At 40.3% G+C, this 24,626-nt stretch overlaps 1 long non-coding RNA gene across 1 annotated transcript; it reads left to right on the top strand.

The window, feature by feature from the left end:
• Positions 1-454: 454 nt before the first annotated feature.
• On the top strand, positions 455-1,361 carry LOC117482520. The gene is made up of 4 exons (XR_004555893.1): positions 455-543; positions 621-707; positions 788-816; positions 1,259-1,361. It is a non-coding gene; the product is annotated as an uncharacterized LOC117482520 (long non-coding RNA).
• The last annotated feature ends 23,265 nt before the right edge of the window (positions 1,362-24,626 follow it).

Genomic DNA, 24,626 nt, shown 5'->3' with positions numbered 1-24,626 from the left:
CTCTTGTTGTCTTTCTCTCAAAATATCTCCATCTTCAGTGACTGAACATCAGAACAATGATGAGGTGACGTTACGCTGCTCTGTGGGGCCATATAGACGGTGTAGACACACACCGAAGTGGCTGTTTCAGGGTCAAGATGTGGATAAAGATCACAACGATATAAAAACATCACAGTCCTACTGCTCTGCTTCTGTGACATTTCCGACTTCTCATTTTAGTTACACACCAAGGTCTAAGCTTTTTACTTGTGTAGTAACAGCTGGTTCCAACGAGCAGACCTTCAGCCTTCAGTCCTCAGGTGAGAACATGCTGAGCTGTTTAAATGTCATTAACTCATATATTTTTACGTATTCAATGATTTGAAGTTTTATTATTACATCACAATATATTTGACCCATAAGACAGTTTGCTAGTGAAAAGTTTGTTAAGATTTTTCATCTGTTCAGGTGAGGACACAGCAGCAGCAAAAACAGAGAGCGACTCCAGATCAGTTTTCACTACGACAGCTTCTGTGATCACTGAAGATTCAGCAAAACTACAAGGTAGAGGTTTATATATGTATATATGAATATTACTTGATACAAAATATATATCTTAAAAAATGATATTTTCTTTCCAGCTCTCTTGAGGCACATCCTCGTGTCTGTGGGTTTAGCAGCTCTCATAATGATTGTTGTGGCGGTCAACATATGGACAAGAACTAAAGGTGAGAACATTCACAGATGAAACTTAAACTTTTTTTTGAATTGTGGAAAGTAAAGTCAACTTTTTCTTCTTTCTTCTCAGAGAAGCAAACACAGATGGATGAAATCAATGTGAGTTTTTACATCAAAATACTGAAGTGTTTTTACTCTCTCTTCATTATGAACTGATAAACACAGACACAAAGTACAGCCTCCAAAGAGACCATAGATCTGAATCAACACCTCTTTGAACCTGTCAGTAACAACTGAACATGATGAGTTCAGATTAAAGGACTGATTCCCCTGAATTACATCACAGAGGATTTCCCCACCTTCACACTAGTGGCTTTTAGCAATGCTAATAGTTTAGTTCTATTGGAAAACAATGTGTATGTTACTGTGAATAATGTGCAGGATGAAATCTAGTTTCAAAGCAAACTGTCCAGAAGTCAGTAGATTAAATCAGATCAGACGGTAACTGATGGTGCGTTCAGGGTCTGCTGATTAAACTGTGAAATGTGTTTTACTTTGAAATCCTTTGTAACTAACTCAGTGTTGTTGTTGTTTTCCTCAGGTGCGTTATGATGTAGATGATGGTACAGTGAACTATGAAAACATCAGACCTCCTGATGGAGTTTGAGCAACACTTCTGCCTCCATCAGACTCCACTGATTAACAACATCTACATCTATCATCGTGTTTCACATCAGGAGTGGAAGATTCTACAATCATTCTGAATTACATATTATTTCATTTTAGTCTTGATCTAATAAACAACTGGATGTCACTGTAAAGAGCTTTTAACTCTTGTTTCCGTCCTTATATTGTCTTCCAGCTGAAAGTCTCAGAGCTGATTTCAAGATGTACTGATTGTTTTTGAAGCTACAACAGCTTAAGCACATTTTTAATATCTCTGTGTTCAGAATTATTACTTTCATTCACTTTAATTTAGCTTTGCTTTGTGTTTTGACGTCCACTTGATTGAATGGATGTTCAGCCTGAATGTAGAAAGTACGTTTTCTCTTTGTAATATCTGTTGACATTAGAATCTACAAATAAAAAAAAAATCCAACAATTGTGTTTGACTATTTTTGGAAATAGTCTTAAGTCACTTTGGGAAGTTTACATCATACTTATGAGAGGAAGTAGAAGCATCACTTCTTAGCTAACACACTATTTTGGAAACATCTCATCAGAACAACAGATAGAGGAAGCAGAGAGACGGAGAATCAACATGGATGAGTTCAAACTGATTGAAATGTCTTCATTTCTCATTCTGCTGCTTCAGTTTACAGGTAAGAGATACAGCACTCACAATAATCACTGTGGCTGTCATCAGACTGAAGAGGACTCAAGGTGAGGACATGTTGTTGTTTTGATGAAGCTGGATTTGATTGTGGAAGATTACATTGAGGCTCTTTTGTCTCTTCAGAACAGAGACCTCAGATGGAGGAAAACATTGAACGTGTTATGGATAAGAAAACAAAAGTGTTGACAGTAAACATCAGAGAAGTTGAATCAGATCAAACAGTGTCCTAACAATCTTCAACACCAGATGAAATAGAAAGAGATGAGGGGAGACTGGGAGAGAGGATGAAGGGATGTAGAGAGAGAGAGGGATTAGGTGATGAAGGGATGTAAGTAGTGAGGGATACAAGGATGAAGGGACAAAGGGTTCGAAGGGATGAGCGGGTGGGATGAAGGTATATGTAGGGAGAAAGGGATGAATATGTGGAAGACTTTATCAAACCATTGAAGGCAGAGTGAAGGGATGTAGGTAGTGAATGATGTATGGATGAATGAATAAAGGTAGGGATGGATGAAGGGATTGAGGCAGGAATGAGTGGAGGAAGGGATTTAGCGGGGTAGGGATGTAGGTAAGGAAGTGATGCATGGATGTAGGAAGGGAAGGCCTTATGGAGGGAGAAATTAAGGGTCAAAGGGGTGTAGAGGGGAGGGACTAAGGGATTTTAGGGAGAGAGGGTTGACTGGATAAAGGGATGTAGAGACAGAACAATTTGGATGAAAGGGTGTGAGTAGAGAGGAATACATGGATGAATAGATTAAGGGGATAAGGAGAGGGAGGGATGTCAGGATGATAGGGATACATAAGATAGTATGTAGGGAGGGATGAAGAGAGTGAGGGAGGGATGAATAGATGAATAGATTTAAGGGGGCAGGGATGAAGGTAAGGAAGTGATAAATTGATGTATGAAGGATGGATGAATCTTCAAAGAAATTCAGGGGGTTGAAGCGATGTATGTATTGGGGGATAAAAGGATAAAGGGATTATAGGGAGGGGGGTGTAGGAAAGGAAGGGACGGGGGGTAAAGGGATGTAGAGAGAGAAGGGATGAATGGATGAATGGTTGGAGAGAAAGACGGGATGAATGATTGCTGGGATGTAGAGAGAGAATGGATGGATGGATGAAGGGATGTAGAGAGAGAAGGGATGGATGGATGAAGGGATTTAGAGAGAGAAGGGATGGATGGATGAAGGGATGTAGAGAGAGAAGGGATGGATGGATGAAGGGATTTAGAGAGAGAAGGGATGGATGGATGAAGGGATGTAGAGAGAGAAGGGATGGATGGATGAAGGGATGTAGAGAGAAAAGGGATGAATGATTGAAGGGATGTAGAGAAAGAAGGGATGAATGATTGAAGGGATGTAGAGAGAGAAGGGATGAATGATTGAAGGGATGAATGATTGAAGGGATGTAGAGAGAGAAGGGATGAATGTTTGAAGGGATGAATGTATGAAGGGATGTAGAGAGACACAACATTACAACTATAAATAGCCCGAACACCATTTACGACTCATTTAGGTCAGGACAGTTGCTTCTACCTGTTGTGAGAAATAGCTTGAAAAAGAAGAACAGAGGGTGAACTTTAAATAGTCACTCAGCGTGATAACATGTTCCATTACACAGTGTCCAGGAGACTTTTTGAAACCCCCTGATTAACATGCTGTCAGCTTTCAGACAGCTCCTCCAGTTCAGTCAGTCTGTTAACCACATCTTCACAAAAACGCTTCTTCAGTTCTCTGTCAAATAAAAATAAATCTGCAAAGATACAAAGAGGAACCACCAAGTTGTTAACATTCATTACAATCTTAACATGCTCAACTTCCTCTTTTGTTTTGCTGATGAAGAGCGTATGTCTACAGTGACCCTCATTGAGAATAAACAAAGACAAGACAGTCAGCGAAATGCATCACACTTACAAATCTGATGATAAAAAGTGTTTTACTTTATTTATAACACAAAAGAATGAGAGATGAAATGCTAGTGTCACACATGGAGTCAACAACTATCAGAGGAGAGATGAAGTCAGAATTAGGAAATGACTTCTAAACCACAGGAAGTAGATAGTTATTATTAAAGATCAGCAGTTTAGAGACTCTGACAGTCGAGAGCCAGAGACCGAGAGAGAAGCACGATGTCTGAATTCAGAAGGATCATAATGTCTTCATTCCTGATGCTGCTGCTCCACTTTACAGGTGAGGATGCAGAGAACACACTTTCAATAAAACAGCTTTAATATCACTAATGGTACTTTACTACGTACTGTTCCTTTAATTGAGAATGATGAGTTGTGTTTGTAACGTGGTGACTTTAGTGAACTATTGGACAATCAAACCAAAATAGTGAAATGTGCATTATTCTGTATCTAAAGTGATCATCACACTCATTATGAACACTAAAGTTCTACTTGAGCAGAGGCCTGTACTACGAAGCCGGATTTTCGCTTAGGCGGCTGACTTCAGGGAAAACTCGGGCTTTCCGGTCCTACGACGCTGGTTCTCTTTTTAGCGGGCTAGATCTCCATGGTAACTTATGCTGAGCGGCTAACCTCCTCGGGAGGAGGTTAGGTTGCAGGCTAAGAGATCAACTCAGTGAAAGCACCGCCTGCTGACCAATCAGAGCTCCGTGTGCGGAGTTTAAAGCTATCAAGTCATATTACAGGATAGAGGATACAGAAACACTGCCGTTGCAGGAAAGACGGCCGGCAAAAATCAACTGACTGTGTGAACGTGAAAATGAATAGAATATCCCCTCCCATCTTCAGAGCAATCTGACTATTATAACATTAGCGTTAAGAAAGCTTACTTAAATATCTGCCACGACATAAGTAACCGGATCAGAGTAACATTAAGTACAGTCCGCGGCACTGTGAGTGCAGACGTCGATGTGTCCCATTATCATTCATATCATATCACATCATAATGTATCATATATTCCCTTATTTGAGTCAGCTTCTTGAGCCGTATCTGGCCGTGCAACACTCACAGTGTCACATACTGTATGCAGAAGTATTATTTTAAGCAACACATTAAGTTGACGAAACACTCGAGTCAAATTCTCCTAATTAAAGTCAGATCCACTCGTGTCTTGGACGGGGCAGTGATATCATAAACCTGTTAATGTACGCATTCAAACACTTTTTCTTTTACCAGCTGTATTCACCTTGCAGGTGCAGCTATGTGGCTTTTATCCTGGATAAAGTGTTTAAGTCATGGATGTTTAAAGTTTAACTTCTTCATATTTTACTAATATTAAAGTTCACTTTTCATTCAGGAAGTATGACGCTGCGCTGTCAGTACGCTTGTCCATGTTTGAGATTGGTCGAATGCTCCAAATACCACCCCTTTCATGTGAACGCGCACCTAACTATATAGGACACGGCTGGCTTGAGCGATCCACTTGATAACCAGCGTCGTAGTACAGTTTAGCGAGAGCGCGTATGTTTTGGATTGGGCCAACCGGCTAACTCAAACATATCCAGGTTAGGAAAATCCGGCTTCGTAGTACAGGCCTCTGGTCTCCCTTGAAAAAGAGATCAATGATCTCAATGGGATACACCTGGATAAATAAAGGTTTGAAATGAAATGAAATGAAAGTTATATTTTATTCCTCAACAGATGCTCATGATGACTCTAAACACTACAGTTGTTTTCATATTTCTTTCCGTCTTTGTTTTTTTAAACAGCTGCAGATGTGAAAGATTACTCCCTCACTGTCAGAGTTGGAGATGAAGTCACTATGCCTTTTGAAAATGTGATAGATGATCAGGATGAGTGTAACGGTACTACCTGGTTCTTCAGTTATTCAAATAGCAGAGTGATGCTGTTTGAAGGCGGACAGATTCACAACAATACCAAAGCTAAATCAGACGGACTGAGTGTTGAAATAAACTGTTCTCTGGTTATAAAGAAGGTCACAGAGGAGGACGCTGGTTATTACACCTGCAGACAGTTCAACACATCAGGAGAACAACAAGGTCAAGACTCTCGTGTTGATCTGTCTGTTGTTACCAGTGAGTATTTACATCATAATTTTTTCAAACTTTCTTGTTTAAACAATATACTGAAACATTATAATAATAATAATGAGTACAGTGATGAAGTTAATGTTCATCTTGTTGTCTTTCTCTCACAATATCTCCATCTTCAGTGGCTGAACATCAGGACAATGATGAGGTGACGTTAAACTGCTCTGTGGTCCCATATGGAGGGTGTAGATCCACAGTGAAGTGGCTGCTTCAGGGTCGAGGTGTGGATACAGATCACAGAGAGATAAATACATCACAGTCTCTCTGCTCTGCCTCTGTGACATCTCTGACTTCTAATGTTAGTAACACAACAAGGTCTGAGTTGTTTACTTGTGTAGTAAGAGATGAGTACACAGGAGAAGAACATCAGTTTCCTTTCAGCCCTCAGTCCTCAGGTGAGAACATGTTTAGATGTTTATGTTACTTTAAACTGATATAAAATGACTTTTTGTTATTTTATGGAAGTTTCAGAATAAATTGTTTATTAAGCTGTTTTCATCTATTTAGGTGAGGACACAAAACCAACAATTACTAATCTACCACCACCACCACCACCACCACCAACAACAACAACAACAACCACAGCAACAACAACTGAAACCAACAAAAACTCAGGTATGGATTAAGTGATTTACTTTAAAGTGTTTGATGGTTTCAGGACAGAACCACAGCTGTTTCTCTTCAGTCCTCAGGTGAGAATATGATGAGCTGTTTAAAATCATTCACCCTGATGCGTCACATCTTTATGCTTCATTTTCATAACTGTACAGCATTTATTTATTTTACTCATTAAGGTGAGGATAAAGGGAATGCGACTACAGTGTCAACAACATGGACAACAGTGAAAATCAGCACACCCAAAACTTCATCTGAAGAGGACAGAAATCAAGGTAGTAACTGAAAGAAAAGATACATCAACATTTAGAAAAGACGTGCAGCCAGAAGACATGTTGTTGATTCAGAGTTTAAAGACAAGGATATAAAAACATCTGAGCATATGTAACTCTTGTAACTTCTCTCTTCCAGGTTGGTGGTGGTGGATCATCGTTGTGATCTTTATACTTATATAAAATGACTTTTTGTTATTTTATGGAAGTTTCAGAATAAATTGTTTATTAAGCTGTTTTCATCTATTTAGGTGAGGACACAAAACCAACAACTACTAATCTACCACCACCACCACCAACAACACCACCACCAACAACAACAACAACAACAACACCACCACCACCACCAACAACAACAACAACAACACCACCACCACCACCAACAACAACAACAACAACAACACCACCACCACCACCACCAACAACACCACAACCAACAACAACACCACCAACCACCACCAACAACAACACCACCACCACCACCACCAACAACAACAACAACAACACCACCACCACCACCAACAACACAACAACACCACCAACACCACCACCAACACCACCACCAACCACAACCACCACCACCAACAACAACAACAACAACAACACCACCACCACCACAACAACAACAACAACACCACCACCACCACCAAACAACAACAACAACACCACCACCACCAACAAACAACAACAACAACACCACCACCAACAACAACAACACCACCACCACCAACAACAACAACAACACCACCACCACCACCACCACCACCACCAACAACAACAACAAACACCACCACCACCACCAACAACAACAACAACACCACCACCACCACCAACAACAACAACACCACCACCACCAACAACAACAACAACACCACCACCACCACCAACAACAACAACAACAACAACAACAACCACAGCAACAACAACTGAAACCAACAAAAACTCAGGTATGGATTAAGTGATTTACTTTAAAGTGTTTGATGGTTTCAGGACAGAACCACAGCTGTTTCTCTTCAGTCCTCAGGTGAGAATATGATGAGCTGTTTAAAATCATTCATCCTGATGCGTCACATCTTTATGCTTCATTTTCATAACTGTACAGCATTTATTTATTTTACTCATTAAGGTGAGGATAAAGGGAATGCGACTACAGTGTCAACAACATGGACAACAGTGAAAATCAGCACACCCAAAACTTCATCTGAAGAGGACAGAAATCAAGGTAGTAACTGAAAGAATAGAAACATCAACATTTAGAAAAGACGTGCAGCCAGAAGACATGTTGTTGATTCAGAGTTTAAAGACAAGGATATAAAAACCTCTGAGTATATGTAACTCTTGTAACTTCTCTCTTCCAGGTTGGTGGTGGTGGATCATCGTTGTGATCGTGGAAGTTGCAGCACTCACAATAATCACTGTGGCTGTCATCAGACGGAAAAGGACTCAAGGTGAGGACATTCACACATTATACTTTACAAACAAGAATCTTTTGATAAACATGGATCTTAACTGTGGAAGATTAAGTCAATTTTCTCTTTTTTCTTTTCTTGTAAGGGACCAGAACAGAGACCGATGATGACATGGTGAGTTTTAAAATGGAATAATTGGATTATTGCACAATTGTTATTTCATAAATTGTTCCACTGGTGGTGGAAAATATTTTAGGTGGGGCTGTGGAAATGGTGACCAAACAATACTAGGGGGGTCCGGGGGGATGCTCCCCCGGTAAATCTTTTTGAGAAAAGACCCCCTAAATTATGACTTCTGGTGATGTTAGAGGGGGGGGGGGGGGAAGGACAATTTGAGGCTTAAAAATATGAGAAGACTGATCAATACCTCCATAATCTTCAGTGTGGTTAGCTATGAATTTTCCAAAACTTCCAAACACCTTGTCCTGGACATAGTTTATACAGCATAAACTGTGCAACAGTACAGTAGGCCCACACAAACTGCAGAACACCGGGGCTTTGGGAACACTCAAAATTGATTTAATTCCCATTTAACCTGTTACGCACCATCCGCCCGGTACCGGGCGGATAAACGCGTCATTTGCAGGAAACAACGTCTAACGAATCTTAATATTTAATAAAACTATGAATGTTTTATATCCATGTAACGGGAAGAAACTCAGCTAACTGATCTTTTTTAAAAAAAAATCTAAAAAAACCCCACAATGCTAACACTCAGCCTCTGAATTAGCCACGAGCGAAAAAATGTAACCTAAAATGGCACTTAAACTCACAATAACTCCCTTATTACTTATCCTAGATGCACAGCCAACCACTCGTTTTTGGTGTCCTGGAGACACTGAATCTAGGGGTGCCCACCTCATCACTCAGTGATAAACATTTGCGACGCTATAAACGAAAGCGTACATCATAACATGTGGAGCTAAGTAACTAGAAACGCTAACATGGCTTACCTTGGTCAAAACTGGTCTTCAATGGCATTAAAACGATAAAAAAACGATGCTGCAGTTAATCCATAGGTTAATCCAATGTGTCTGTGCCCTCTTTGAAATTATTTCTGATAATCCATAAGAAATAAAACTGCTTTTTCGTTTCCAAATGCCAGAGCTAGAGAAAGCTTCACTCTGCTGCACATTTACATGCGCGCAGCCCCCACCTTTTCTCTTCACAATGTGTGTGTGTGGGAGCCTCCCCCTTCGATTCTATTGGCTCTAACGGTCAGAAAGAGGTGTCAACCATCCAAATCGACCAAAGGGGGCCAGAGATATGGAAAAAAAACATTTTCACCCAAATCACCTCAGAGGTGGGGTGGTTTTGGCTAAACCTCTCTAAAAAGGTCAAATGTCACTTGTTTTGCATCAATCTTGATACAGGGTACTTATTATATGTTGTACTTTGGATTCCTAAAGCTTTTAGTCTACTAACCCATCATCCAAGGGTAGTTTTCACTATCTGTAAAAAATAATCTTTGGACGGACACTATAATTTACAGTTTTTTACTATGTAAAATCTGAATTTTCTTTAAAATAAAAAACATTTATATTGATTCTGACACTTCTACATCCAACTCACAGATGTAACCTTGCTTTGATAAAATAAATTATTCATATAACCCTTTTAGAAGTTAAGTTGTAGTCATTTGTTTTGGGCATATCATTTTCGAGCCTGAAACATGAAAAACAGGCTTGGTGCTTAACAGGTTAAGGGGCTTTTTTCCCCCGTTTTTTTTCTCACGAAACTGTGTCTCAGGGCTTCTTAAAATGTAATAAACTATTCATGTGTCCTACTCAGAGGAAACGCAGCTAACTGATGATATGAACCATGTTTACCGAAACAAAACACAAGTCTCACAAGAAGCGTCTAAATGAGCCCTGAGCGAAAAAATGCTAACGCACTCTAGGTATAAATCAATCGATATACTTATCGGATATGCACAAACAATCTTATGCTAACAAGCTGAGATTCCACAGATTCTAGAAATATAAGTATCATCACTGAGCGATCAGAACTCGCGACAGGGGAAGCAAATACAGACATCACACGACGTAGCTTTAGGTAGCAAAACACGGAGATATGCACACCTTTTGCAGAATAACAATTCTGATCAAAAACGAGAAAAACGCAGCTGAAGGTTAATCCATAGGTTAATCCAATGTGTCTGTCACTTTGAAAAAATGATTGATGATCCATAATTCCATTTTTATGTCAAAAACGGAGTTTTCATTAGCTGCTAATGGTAGCTTCCAGAGTGTATGACAGCTTCCTGTTTTGTCTCCTTGGATACGAGTCCAAACAACTCACAGACTGCACCGGGCGCTGACGTAGGCGCCCTGTGACCATCAGATTTGACGACGCTGATTGGCTGAAATTATGTTTCGGCGGCATAGTTTAAAGATAGTAACAGTTGGCTTCTGCTGCACTTGCTGCACTCTCTCGTCTGGGCGCTGTGCTAGCGCCCAGACGAGAGAGGGTAATGATACACGGGCAAGGCCAGGCAGGAAACATGTGACTTATCAGTAACTTTAGACATCGTAACACAATTTTAAACGAGATTTTATTGTAGATTATACATTTTACTGATACCAATTATATAATATTTACCTTGTTTATTAAAAATAAAAATAAAAATAAAAAATATATTTTTAAATATATATTTTTTTATTTATTTTTATTTTTAATGTGGGAAGAGGGGGGGCGGCGCCCCTAGCGCCCCTATGGGCCGGCCGCCACTGCGTTCCACCTTAAACAGGATAATTAAACCACTTTTCTGAATTTGTTAAACAGAAAGTAAGAGGTCAAAAGATTCATAATTAAATAACTACTAATAATATATTTTATTTGTGTAGGCTGATCCTGAAGATGGTGTTTCCTACGCCTCCATCAGCTACACCAGGAAGACCAGCAGTAAAGCCAGGGTAAGATGTCTCATTGATTACATTGGTGATGTAAATAAAGGAAGAAACTATTGATATGATTTAGAATCTAAGAATACCCTCCTTTATCATCTATTGTTCTCTAAATGGGACCATAATACACATTCTTTATTAAAGAAGACTTGAAACTATAAATTGAGACCATAAACTAATCAGGAGAATGTTTACTAAGGTAATAAGTGGGCAGGAGGGTCATTTTCTCAAATACTTAGATACAATCTGACTGCTTTTTGGAACCAGATGTGTTGCCCCCTGCTGGCCATGAGAGGGAATGCAGGTTTAATGCACTTCAAAAAGCTGAAGCAGAGGGAATGACTTAGTTGTTACATGGCAGCAAAATCAGGACTTTCAGAACTCTTTTGTTTGCATTTCATAAGATTTACTCTTTCCCTCCAGACTCACCTTCATGATGATGATGAAGATGATGCAGTGACCTACAACACTGTGAGAGCTCCCTCCTCTTCCTCTGCTGCCGCTGATCCCAGCCTCCTCTACGCCACCGTCAACAAACAGAGAAAATAACACAATTTAAGGTTGTATTTACTGTTGTAAATTAAATGGCACGCTATATTTAGAATTGTAAGCAGGGGTTTTTCTAGAAAGATACGGTATGAGGGCAATACTGTGGCGCTGATCTTAAAAGTTTTATCAATTCTCGTGAGAACATGACACCCGAATACAAGATGGTGCTGCGGACGTAAACAACAACGCTTCCTAAAACAAAGCTGTAGGCCTATCTGCTGTCTGACGCTCTGTTTGACACAATATTCATATTTCTTGAGTAATTATACAGAAATATTGTTTTCTGGCATCACCTTAACATTTTACAGGGTAACATTTACATTATGGTAAGAGGACGCAGCGCTCATGTTACCCAATTTAGACAAAACCCTGGTAAGGGCAAAGCGAGCAGAGTTCTAATAAGATTTATATATTTATATATATATAATGATATTTGGCTTGTATTGGCTTAATAGCATCAAACAGAGAATACAGCAGCAGCTTCATGAACACATGTGAGTCCCTCAAGAGGTGGGTTGTGAAAAGGGGGCAGACATGTTGGATATAAACTGTATTCTTACTATTTACAGCATGGGCTTAACATGTATTGTATTGTCATTATTTGTATCTAATGTTGTTTGTTATATATTTTAATGGAATATTGCTTTTTCTTCTGTGCATTTGATTGTTTTGTATTATATTAAATAAAGTGACCTATTAGCCTTTCTCGTATGGTTTGTCATGACATAGCTTTCTCAACCTGGACTGAATATCATGACTTACTTACACCTACACTGCCTTTTGCAACTGCTGTGTCTAAAGTCATATCACCATCTACCCCCTGCTGTTATTTTCTATTACATATTCCTTTATGTACATCACTCTGCACTCTCCTGCTTTCTGCACCTTCAGCATTAGTCAAGTTAAAGTCAACTTTATTGTCACTCTTTCAGTTTCTGTGTACAGACTGAGAGATACTGTTTCCCACAATCCCGAGAATTAAAAAATACAAATATATACAAAAAAAACACAACAGTCAATATATAGAAAACTTGAATGATGAATATATTACAGTAAAACATGTCCATTAGTGCAAAGGACTGTCCATCCAGTCAGCCTCTGAACCACACCGTGATGCAGCTGCTGAGGATGCTCTCAATGGCGCCTCGGTAGAAGGAGAGCATAATGGCGGGGGGGCTGGTTCACCTCCTTCCTGTTGTGGGTCTCGTCGTTGTTGCTGATGAGACCCACCACGGTTGAGTCATCTGCAAACGTGACGAAGTGGTTTGAACCTCCAGAGCTCTGCTGCTGCTGTTAACCACATTCTCACAACACCTCTCATTCAGTTCTCAGACACAGGTCAAAATAAAACTGCAAAGATACCAAGAGGAACCACCAGGTTGATCACATTTATTAAAACCAACAATCTTTACATGCTCAAATTCCTCTGTTGCATTGTTGACCAAACCTTCAAAGTCTAATGTTACAAAGTGATTCGTACTTTAGACTTACACAAGAAAAACTGAAAGAATAAAAGCTCATTTCCACACATGAAGTCAACAGCCATCCGAGGACAGATGAAGTCAGAATTAGGAAATGACTTCATTATAACAGGAAGTAGATGCTGAGTTAATGTTAAAGAAGCAGCAGGTTAGAGACTCTGACAGTCGAGTCGAGTTATTTCCTGACCGAGGGGGTCTGCAATCGGAAAGGTGTACAGGGATGTAGGGTTAGGGTTAGGAAGAGATATAGGAAGACGAATAAAGAGATAATGGGGGTGAATGAGGATGCATGTGTTGACCGGGTAACAGTAGCTCAGCAGGTAATCAGAGGTGTGGTTGAGTTGTCGCCCTGCTTCATAAGTAATATTCATGTTGGATGCACATGAGCTCTTTTTGTAAATACAAATTATCCTGAGAAATCTTAAAGGGACCAAAGATTCATAATTTCAGAGTGCAGAGCATAACAATAACTCAGATAAAACGTGTTAGTTTTATTAAAGGAGAGGTGTCATGGCCATTTCCACTGATCATAATTCCATTGTTGAGGTCAGTGTTGTAGTCAAGTCAACAATTCACGAGTCCAAGTCACTCTCGAGTCACCCCTCTTCGAGTCCGAGTCCAAGTCCGAGTCAACAAGGGAGAGTCGTAGTCGAGTCCGAGTCCAAGTCTGAGTCGCCCAACGAGTGTCCGAGTCGAGTCAGAGTCCGAGTCATCATTACCTGTGTGCGAGTCCGAGTCCAAGTCCGAGTCACCTAAGAAGAGTCCAAGTCAAGTCCGAGTCACAAGTCTTCATGTATTAATCTTCGTGGATATATGTGTTGAAATGTAGCTGCTCCTCTACATTGCTTTTATCCTGTCATGTTATACTAATCTGTCTATTGAACTGCTGTGAAGCCAGTTTGGCTACAATTCTTGTAATAGGTGCTATACAAATATAAAGCTTATTACTAATATTCATATTATTATTATTATTGTTGTAAATGACCTATAATATGTCTAACTATATTTAAAATGAGTTACCTTTTAGAGAAGTGATGATATTTGTATGCCAATATTTTACTATGGTAAAGTTTTCGTTTTGCACTTTTATTTTGATAGTAATAAGATCGGGACTCTTATTTTGAAGGAACTTTTACCGGTTAAATCGGTTTACTGATGAAGATTAAGCCCCAGAAAGCACATGGCTACTTAGCATGTTAAGTAGCCATGTGCTTTCGTGTTATGGCTGAATCTTTATTTATTGATTAGATCACGTTACTGTGATGATCGTGTTCAAGACAGCCTATATGTCCGAACTCGATCCTTAGAGTAATGTGTTACGGAGCCTTCTCTTCAATATTTTTTCCACATAACGAGCATTTTGCGCTGCTCTTTTCCAATGTGGAAGCAGAATGTGTGAAAGCATACAGCACGATGCGGGGTGTGTCTCGAGACATCTTTAGACAAATAGCGGGGCCCAGTACGTGAACTCACCTCGCAGGTGCACACGCCAGGATAGAGGACATCAGACTCCAGAGAAAACTTGCTCGAGTCCGAGTCCAAGTCGGAGCGTCAATGTACAAGTCGAGTCCGAGTCATCGTGGGGGGGGGAATTCACGAGTCCGAGTCCAAGTCATCGTACGCCAGAATTCACGAGTCCGAGTCCGAGTCCGAGTCCAAGTCATCGTGCGTGAGAATTCACGAGTCCAAGTCCGAGTCGCGTCAATCAGTGCCGAGTCCGAGTCGAGTCACGAGTCCCGAAAATCGACACTGGAGTCCGACTCGAGTCCGAATCCAGGACTCGAGTACTCCATCTCTGGTTGAGGTATACTAAAATAGATTTATACTGTGCATTTTTCCAAACTCACATTGGTTTCTCAAACAGCATCTCTTTAAACTACTTGTATTCACTGAATTTCACTCTCTGCCTTTAACGGCTCGTTGTAGCTCCAAAAGCTCCAGCCCCCACCCTCCCTGTGAGCACAGTGTGCTCTGATTGGTCGGGACATTGTGAATCGCACTGAGCTCCGTGGAGGTGTTGTTTCCTTGTTAGCGATACATAGCGAAACACAGCCAAACTCATCCTGAGCACACACAAACTCACATCCGAAGTAAAAACAATAAGTGTGGCTTGATATGGCCCAAAATCTAAATATTGGATCAACCTGGTCTCACCAGAATGCGTGACTCCACCACGACTCCTTAACACCGCAGTGCGTGGTGGAGTCACGAACTTTGCTACATTTACGTGTCTGCACCACGCAAACAACCCCAATGTAAAGTGAATGAGGCTCCTTTGTCGTGGTGCACACACGCATTTCTACAACGTCCAGCAGTGAGCTTTTATTCTATAAAACGTTTTTAAAATCTACTGTATAGCTTGTAGTAACTCACGGGAGGCTTCTTTTATTTTATTTGTATTCATAATTATTTTTATTTTTCGTCAGAATGTATTATGGTGCATTAGTTACGAATTTTTGTTCTCAAAAAACAATGCATTGTGTGTAATACAACTGTGATTTTTATTAAATTAGTTAGTTTTTAAGGAAGGCCAGAGCTTCAGCTGTGTCAAATAGATTGTTCCCTTTAGTTAACGTTATTTAAAAGATAATTATATTCCTATTTGATCATGTCCCCTTTATTGTATTACGGATACAGAGAGCAATGTGAGCGTCCATTCCCATTCATTTTACACCCGGAAGTAAGTATTCTCCTTACTGTCGATTGATTTTACAGTGATATCTGCACTACTCATCGACTCAAAAACACCAGATTATCCTTGTTAATTACACAACATTGATTGGTTTAAATTGTGTGCAATGCTTTTGTAATTTTCCCCTTTGATTCGGAGAAACAAATATGTGTTCAGAGTTTAGGATGGCCGAAGACACTACACTACCCAGAATCCTCAGCTATTGTTCAGCTTTGCCTCAAGCTCTGTGATTGGTTGACCTCCAACTGCATTCCATATGGAAAAAAAACGTTTCGTAAAAGATAAAATCATACTTTATTCAGCAGTGCTTGCTTTACTCTTTGAAAGTCATCACATGAATGCATTGTAATGAATGGTTTGGCTGCATTAAACATTACACATCTGTCGTAGTTCTTTATTTATCTACAGAGATCGGGCCTCAGAATAGACCGGAAACTATTCTTTTACCGTTCGGTTTTAATTTCACAATAAAGTTAGTAGTAATAATTTGTTTTGATATTATTGTTTTTTATTAACTACTAGACCGCTGGGTCATGTTAAGACCATATTTTCTGTGTTGCTGTGGGTTTTTTACATCGCTTTTGTGTTACAAATATCAAAACAATAACAGAATATACCCGTCGTAAACTAAACCAGAAACAGCAGTATATTTTATTTTGTTAACACTGTAAACTTGACAGCTTTTTAACCCGCACCTCCTACTGGTTAAAGCACGTTATTACACGTTTAGAGTAATTGCAATGCAGGTAGATTGTGTTGCTTTTTAATGACTGTTTTAAAATGCCTTTTTCTTAATGTCTTTCATTTTTGTAAAGCACTTTTGAATGTGTTATATTTGATGAAAACATTTAAATATTAAGAGTACATACTCTTAATATAGTGGGAAAGTGGAAGGTCAATGATATAAATAATATAGAATAGAAAATATCAAGAAGATACTGTAAGTGATCTCTACAATAAAACAGTTTAGTGCCTGATAGGAGGATGTGCAAAACAGACAAACTAATAAGGCTTTATTTAAACATTAAAGAATACTTTAGGTTAAGGTCTTCTTTTAAATAAGAAAAAAGCTTTGGGGGTATCTACAGATATTAAGCCTGACAAAGTACTTAACGTCTAATATATTGCATGGTTTGTTTTGGAACTTGACAATCAACTTTCCTGCAATGTTAACTATGTTGAAGCACTTATTTTAACTGATATTATACATATTAATTATACTCTTATAAGATGTATGCAGATAGTATAAGAAATGTGCAGAATATGTTTAATGGTGGAGGTACACAGATATCGATAGATGTCTTGTAATGCACTGTTGAGGAACCTGTGACCCAAGTTTTTCATTCATTGCATAACTACACCGTAGTTGTGTATATGATATGTCAATGAACCTTAGAAAATCTTGAAATCTTGAAAGGGATGTGCAAAATAGCCATTATATACAGTTTTTAATTAACTATTAGTAGAGAATAACGAGTAATGAATATACTTTATAGGGATCTGCAGATAAATATTTAGCCTTCTCAAGCACCCACTACCAAATATCTCGCCTGATTGTTGGCACTTGACAATCACCTTCACTGAATTTTACTCAGGTGTAACTAAAGTCTGATTTAAGGGTTGTTTATATTTCACATCATTAATCCAAATCTGAAAAGTAACTAAAATAAATGTAGTGGAGTAAAAATACCAGGTTAACCTTAAAGAAAGCCTTCAGGATTATAAAAGACCCCCATCACCCCAGCCACAAACTGTTCTGTCTGCTGCCGTCTGGCAGGCGGTACCGCAGCATCCGGACTAAAACCACCAGACTCAGGGACAGTTTCATCCCACAGGCCATAAGACTATTAAACACCTGAACTTTGAAACAACATCCATAACATTCATCTGGCTGCTACTTAGAAATTATTTATCTAATATATCATATTCAATCACTTGTATATAGACTCTTATTGCACTATTTCACTTTTTACTATTTTACTATTTTTATTTATGTATTTACTGCACTATTTTGTCTGTGTATCTGTTTTATTGTGTTGCACTGTTGGAGGAGCCTGTGACCTAAGGGGGGGGGGGGAGGGAGGTAGGACACGTTCTAAGCACATGGTGTAGTCCCATAGCTGAGGATTCTGGGTAGGGTAGTGTCTTCTGCCATCCACACACTACGAACAAATATTTGTTTCTCCGAATCGAAAGGGGAAAATACAAAAGCATTGCACACAATTTAAACCAATCAATGTTGTGTAATTAACAAGGATAATCTGGTGTTTTTGAGTCGATGAGTAGTGCAGATATCACTGTAAATAAAATCGATCGACAGTAAGGAGAATACTTACTTCCGGGTGTAAAATCCTCCGTTATCCAATGGGAATGGACGCTCATCGCTCTTTGGGTCCGTAATACAATAAAGTGGACATGATCAAATAGGAATATAATTATCTTTTAAATAACGTTAACTAAAGGGAACAATCTATTTGACACAGCTGAAGCTCTGGCCTTCCTTAAAAACTAACTCATTTAATAAAAATCACAGTTGTATTACACACAATGCACTGTTTTTTGAGAACAAAAATTCGTAACTAATGCACCATAATACATTCTGACGAAAAATAAAAATAATTATGAATACAAATAAAATAAAAGAAGCCTCCCGTGAGTTACTACAAGCTATAAAGTAGATTTTAAAAACGTTTTATAGAATAAAAGCTCACTGCGGGACGTTGTAGAAATGCGTGTGTGCACCACGACAAAGGAGCCTCATTCACTTTACATTGGGGTTGTTTGCGTGGTGCCGACACGTAAATGTAGCAAAGTTCGTGACTCCACCACGCAATGCGGTGTTAAGGAGTCGTGGTGGAGTCACGCATTCTGGTGAGACCAGGTTGTATTGGATTGTTCTTTCTTAGTAAGATCCCATTTTCATTACAAATGTGGTCTTACCTTGACTTGAAGATGAAGTCCATGCTATCCTTCTGGACAACAATCTCTATTACTTTTTTGTAAAAGTCCTCATTTTCCTCTAGTTTAAAAACAAAAGTCTAGTTTGTTGTTTGCTCTACCGTATCTGCGTAGAATAACAGTAGCAACAAGAACCTGTGGGCTCACATGCGCCCCCTTCAGTGCGGCAGAGGTTATGGCTGCCTCCCCTGGTGCTTCTTTCATTGCCGATGTATGATGAGACCAGCGAGCCTAAATATCATATATACGTGAAATAAGTTATTTAGAGACTATGGATGGCGAGGATAAATGTAATAAAGGGATCTACAAACATTACATTGGTGACCTACAGTGAGATGGTAACAGGCATGCGCTTAGGGCCCGCTTTCCAGACAGTTTCTGTGGGGTGACGCATTCTGAGGTGAGGCAGAGCTCATCTGTGCCTCACCTCACCCCACCGTAACTGGCTTGAGCGCGTTCACAAAATGAGTGCCCGCGCTAAATTAGTGCCCGTGCTCCAGCAAGTTACTGTGGGCTTACGAGAGGCAGAGCACGTCCCTGCCTCACTTCTCATCGCTCCCGTAGCGTAGCTCGTCAAATTTGCTGATTTTGACTATAAAAAGCGATTGGAATCATACATAAATCACACTTACAACACAGATCAGTGGAGACATTTTATTATTATTACTATTTAGTTTTTATTTAGTTATTTTTCCGTTACATTGGAGTATGACAGGTGAGGCTCTGCCTCCCCTGCCTCCCCTGACTGCACGTCGCTGCTGCACACAGATGTGTGTGTGAGGAAGTCCGTGGATTGGTCAATTTGGACCAATCAGCGGGGGCTTAACGTAACGGCTCCGCGGACGTAACGTAACGGCTCCACGGATTGGTCCATTTCGTTCCGGGTACGGCTTGACATCATGCCGTACCCGGAAGAATCAAATGGACAATGAAGTATCTCCAACGAGGCGTTTTGGGGAGGTATTTTCTGTGTTAGAGTTTTACTCGCTTTCGGGTGTACTTTGAGGGTTTTGACTCTGCACACCGTTTACATGCATACAAACCTTCATAACACACAAGGGGACGGGTAATAACCGGAAAAGCATGACACCTCTCCTTTAAGAATTTCAGAAAAACATGCGGGTAAATGTGTTAAAAAGTCATTAATTATACTTCATTAGAGTTCATTTAGACAATAGTTACTGTTTCCATTACTCATGTCTCTGTTTTTATCTGGTCAACATCAGTGGTTTAGACCTGCAGAGCTCTGCTGCTGCTGCTGCTACCACAGCCACAACAAAACCTCTATCTTAGTGCAATTCGCTGAGAAAAACCACCAGGTCTCAGACCACTGTGTGTGCATTCAAACACCATTAGCAAGTAGGTTTTCTGATAAAAATGATGTTAAAAAAAAAACAATACTGCAAGTACTTATGAAAAGGAATCATTCATAATAGTAATAATACACCAACAACTAGGGATGGGTATCGTTAAGGTTTTAACGGTACTACTACTTTTATCGATACCGCTTATCGGTCCGGTCTTTTAACGGTACTCTTATCGGTTCTTTTGGAGAGAAAAATGAGGTAAACTAACTATATGTTGTATGTCAGGGACTACGGATGGAAATTAGCTCAAAGCTAAAATCCGGCATATTTACACTTGAAGCATTATTTGTCTAAAGTGTTCATTAATGTGCATTGTCCCTATTCAAATAAACAATTAAATGAAAATTAACAAATTGTGAACAAAACTAACATTGCTTTTTATTGAAATGAAATACATAATATTTCACATCAACAGAAACAACAACGTTTTAACAAATCATATTAAATAATCTGATGACAGAACTGTGAACAGAATGGCTGAAACATTAACAAACTAAATAACTCAGTTCCCTCTAATCATTAACCCATGTTTGAATCATTGAGTTAGCTCCGTGTGTTGCTGCTAGCATACATAATATACCTGACGTGGAAACGTTACTCGTGGATGGGGCTACAGAGCTACTAGAGAGACAGTCGAACCCGGTGCATTTCTCCGTCTGAACGTGGTGCACTTTTGCAAGATGTTTAGACAAATTGCTCGTGTTACCGCCCTGACATGCTAAACTCTTATTGCACTTTAGGCAACGAGCGAGACGGGTAAAGTTTAACCACACCTCGGAGCGCGTTCTCTCCGCCATCTCCTCCGTGTGTGTGTGTTGCTGCATGTAGCAGCTGCGTGTGTGTAAACTGCCCCGCCCCCTCGCACACAGGTGGGGGAGAGAGCTCTCTCGTCTGGATTGGAGAGATCGAAAATACAAAAAATGACGCATTTTGCAGTCTTTTTGCGTATTAGAAACGGAGTTGGCGACACTAAAACTGCAATATAATGTTTGTGTAGCAATAATACACATGACATATTTTTTAGATGTCTCCAGTACCGATAAAAAGACCGATAACGTCGGAGCTTAACGGTACCACGGTCTTTAATAATTCAGCCATGGGGCCCGTTTAATACAGGGGCTCGGTACCCATCCCTACCAACAACTACATAATATATAATGCTATATGTACATTCTCAGCACGGTTTTGCTTTAAGCACGTATCTTATCTGGTCAGCATCAGAGGGAAAAACCACCAGAGCTCTGCTGCTGTTGTTAACCACATTCTCACAGAAACACTTCTTCAGTTCTCAGAAGAGAAATAAAGAAGCAGCAGGTGAGAGACTCTGACAGTCGAGAGCCAGAGACCGAGAGAGACGCACGGTGTCTGAATTCAGAAGGATCATAATGTCTTCATTCCTGATGGCTCTAACACAGGGGTGTCAACTCAAGGCCCGGGGGCCAAATCCGGCCTGTGACTTCATTTGATGCGGCCCCACAAGAGCTTGCAAATAATATAAGATGTTTATTATCTACTATCCCATCATTCAAGCGTGGTTTTCACTATAAGTAGGGTTAGGACGGACACTATAATAAAAATGTTTTTACTATGTTCAATCTGAATTTACTTTAAAATAAAAAAAATGTTGTCTATGCACCACGTGGCCAGCTGGTTCACACTCCTTCCTTTTGTGGGTCTCGTCCAGTGGCGTCGCCTGGTCTGGGCATCCGGGGCTTTAGCCCCGAATGTTTTTTCTGTAGCCCCGGACAATTCTCCCTCAATAATATAATACATTAACCGTGCTTTACGTGAACCACATCATGACACAAGAGAGGACGGCAGCACTGTAATTTCCCGTGTTCAGTGAATGCAACAGAGGCATGACACCAGACCAATCAGAGAGTTGCATGGAAATAAACGTGTGCTTGTGTCATTCAAGCTCGGCTCTGTGTGTGTGTGTGGCAATAGCGCATTTAGTGTGATAGAGAGAGAGAGAAGGAGAGAGGGGGAGAGAGAGAGAGGGAGAGAGGGGGAGGGAGGGACCGGTGTCAGCATGTTCCGTGTTGTTAGCATCTGGTTAGCAAGCTGCACTAACGGACATAAGGAGCTGTTTGTTCCACAAGAAGCTGGAGGAGAGTCCTCTCCTCTCAGACTGAGAGACTCAGGTGAGCTAAAGGACTCTCTGAGTGTTTAGATAGTTAACTTTAGTCTAAGTTATCTCAGTGGGTCTCAAACGGTTTGGTCACAAATTATTCAAAATATTATTTCCGCGGCACACCTTCATATGATCATTATAGTTATAAAAAAAAGAGAATAAAGGAAAAACAGTTATGAAATACTATATGGCAGTAAAACAAGAATAGAGTTTAAAAGGGGAGTGATTAGTAAAATATCCATAAAGAAAAAGTACATCTGTTTACAGTTCTGCTTCATATGGGTGTTGAGAGAGGTATCCATAGATCTCTTCATTTTGCTCTCAAAGTGCACCAGATTGATGCATTTAACTTCAATATTTAAAAAAAAATCTTCCCGGGGGAGCATCCCCCCGGACCCCCCTAGAGGAGGTGAGCCCGCCACTCATACAAATTACCACTTTACCCCTGCCTTGAGCTGATTATCGAGCCTTCATTGTAACAGTCGCGGGTGTACTGTGTGTGTGCGTGTGGGGAGTGTTGCAGTAAAAAATGCCACTGTAGTGCCGCCGCCACTGTGGGCTAAGCCCCGAATGTTTTCAGGTCCAGGCGACGCCCCTGGTCTCGTCGTTGTTGCTGATGAGACCCACCACGGTTGAGTCATCTGCAAACGTGACAAAGTGGTTTGAACCTCCAGAGCTCTGCTGCTGTTGTTAACCACATTCTCACAACACCTCTCCTTCAGTTCTCAGACACAGGCCAAAATAAAACTGCAAAGATACCAAGAGGAACCACCAGGTTGTTAACATTTATTAAAGCCAACAATCTTTACATGCTAAAATTCCTCGGTTGCATTGTTGACCAAACCTTCAAAGTCTAATGTTACAAAGTGATTCGTACTTTAGACTTACACAAGAAAAACTGAAACAATAAAAGCTAATTTTCACACATGAAGTCAAGAGCCATCAGAGGACAGATGAAGTCAGAATTAGGAAATTACTTAATTATCACAGGAAGTAGATGCTGAGTTAATGTTAAAGAAGCAGCAGGTTAGAGACTCCGACAGTCGAGTCGAGTTATTTCCTGACCGAGGGGGTCTCCAATCGGAAAGGTGTACAGGGATGTACAGTAGGCAGTGTGCGAAATACGGGGGGGTCCGGGGGAGCTCGACCCCCCTGATTAACACCTGAGCCCCCCTGAAAGCCTCAACAGCAACATTTGAGGGGGTCTCAAATTATAATATTTATTTGTCACTTGCAATGGTCACTAAAATGTTTTTAAGCTTACTATGTCCAGTATTCATAATTCAAAACATGTATTCACAAATATCTTCTATAGAATCGAAAAACAGACGGCTCTTTAACGGTCGCATATTCATTCATTCATATGAACGTCAGAATATAGAATTATTTAACCGAATATTCTCCGTCTATGACGGATTTGTTTTAACAATGACTGAAAAATATGAAAGCAGTCCGTCGTTTTGACAGATTAGAACAAACTCGGAACAGCGCCAAAGCTTCCCCGCAGTGAGGCTCCGGTGTTATGCCGTGTTATGCATGCCCGCCAAAAAGGAAATGGTCTCGTTTCCAAACCTAACTTTGCCGTACAAATCATTGAAATGTCTGGGAGTTTTTGCTTTACGCTGTGGGCGCTCCCGCGAGGTGCAGTGGGCATGCATAACAAGGCATAACACCGGCGCTAACAGTTCACAAGCGTGCGTCTCCCCCCCTCCCTCCGTTGACAGTTCACGAGTGTGCTCTCTCTCTCTCCCCCCCCCTCCCGGGAGATGGGGACCCCCCGATTATTGACGGGTATTTCGCACACTGGATGTAGGATTAGGGTTAGGAAGAGATATAGGAAGACGAATAAAGAGATAATGAGGGTTAAAGGGATGTAGGGAGGGCAGGGTGAAGGGATTTAGGGATGAGGGTAAGGATGAGGTAGGAAGGGGAATGGATGAATGGAAGGAAAAGGGAGGTGGGTCATGAAATGAATGAGTGAATGAGGCTGCATGTGTTGACCGGGTAACAGTAGCTCAGCAGGTAATCAGAGGTGTGGTTGAGTTGTCGCCCTGCTTCATAAGTAATATTCATGTTGGATGCACATGAGCTCTTTTTGTAAATACAAATTATCCTGAGACATCTTAAAGGGACCAAAGATTCATAAGTTCAGTGTGCAGAGCATGACAA

Source organism: Trematomus bernacchii, unplaced genomic scaffold (genome assembly GCF_902827165.1).
Source record: "Trematomus bernacchii unplaced genomic scaffold, fTreBer1.1, whole genome shotgun sequence".
Lineage (NCBI taxonomy): Eukaryota > Metazoa > Chordata > Actinopteri > Perciformes > Nototheniidae > Trematomus > Trematomus bernacchii.
Note: the sequence above shows the minus strand (reverse complement) of the source record. Positions and strands in the feature narration are given on the sequence as shown.